Consider the following 1,025-nt stretch of genomic DNA (forward strand, 5'->3'; position numbering starts at 1 on the left):
GGGGGGGGGGGGCGCCTGCCGGCAGAGGCAGCCTGGAGGAGCAGAGCCCTGTGTCCCCCAGGAGCCCAAAGTGGGGAGCCCAGAGAGGGGGGAGCACCGCCATTGGTGGGAGCCTCAAGAGCCTGGAGAGGGGCAGGGGGGACTCCTTGGAGCCGCTGCAGCCCAGAGCAGAGAATGAGGGGAGAAGGGAGCCCGGGAGCCCAAAGAGCCCCGGCATCCCGAAATGGGGAGAGCGAAGCGGGGGGAGCTTTTGGGATTGCTGGGACTGCCAGCAGCCTGGGCAGGGCGGGCACCGAGGGGAAGGGGGACCCCCAATCCAAGCGTGACCCCAGCAGCTGGGACAGGGGGGAACCCCGAACAGCAGAGGGGAGGGACCAGGGACGGGGAACTCCAGGGAGGCTTTTTCAGGGTTGAATCTTGGTGTTTGGGAAGTTTTTCTGGAGCCCAGATGGCTGGTGACTTGTAGAGATGGACTTGGGCCAAGGGACCTTCAAACTCAACGTCTGTTGGGGAAGATTAAACAGGAAAACCTTATAAATACGATTGTCTGGCAAAAGATTTTGACAATATAGAGAGTATAAGGAAGATTGAAATGAAAGGAAGCTTTGAGATACCTTAGTTAGGGAACAACTGGAAAACAATGGTTTCCAGTTGCCCAACAACAGTGGCCCAACTGAAGGTAATCCCCTTTTGGTGAAACAATTCCTTCTGCTTGCAGACAGATCCAAGGGTCAGAGCAGACCCTACTAGCTCAGCAGAAGGGGTCCAAAGAGGAGTTTTTAGGGTTTAAAATGTAACACATTATGGTGATGTAATGATTTTTACAGGCTGTATGTAAATGCTGTAGGATTTGTATCTTGTACTAGATTGGTTAGTGAGAAATAGAATATTCAACACAGAAGAAGATTTATTGTATTGTAACAGGAACCTTACTCTCTTACCCTCTTACTCTCTCATCCTCTCTCCCCCTCTCTTCTCTCGGGCCTGCTCCGAGCTGTGGCTGGCAGCTCCCAGCAGGGCCCTGC

The sequence above is a fragment of the Geospiza fortis genome, unplaced genomic scaffold (genome assembly GCF_000277835.1).
Source record: "Geospiza fortis unplaced genomic scaffold, GeoFor_1.0 scaffold257, whole genome shotgun sequence".
In the NCBI taxonomy this organism is placed as follows: domain Eukaryota; kingdom Metazoa; phylum Chordata; class Aves; order Passeriformes; family Thraupidae; genus Geospiza; species Geospiza fortis.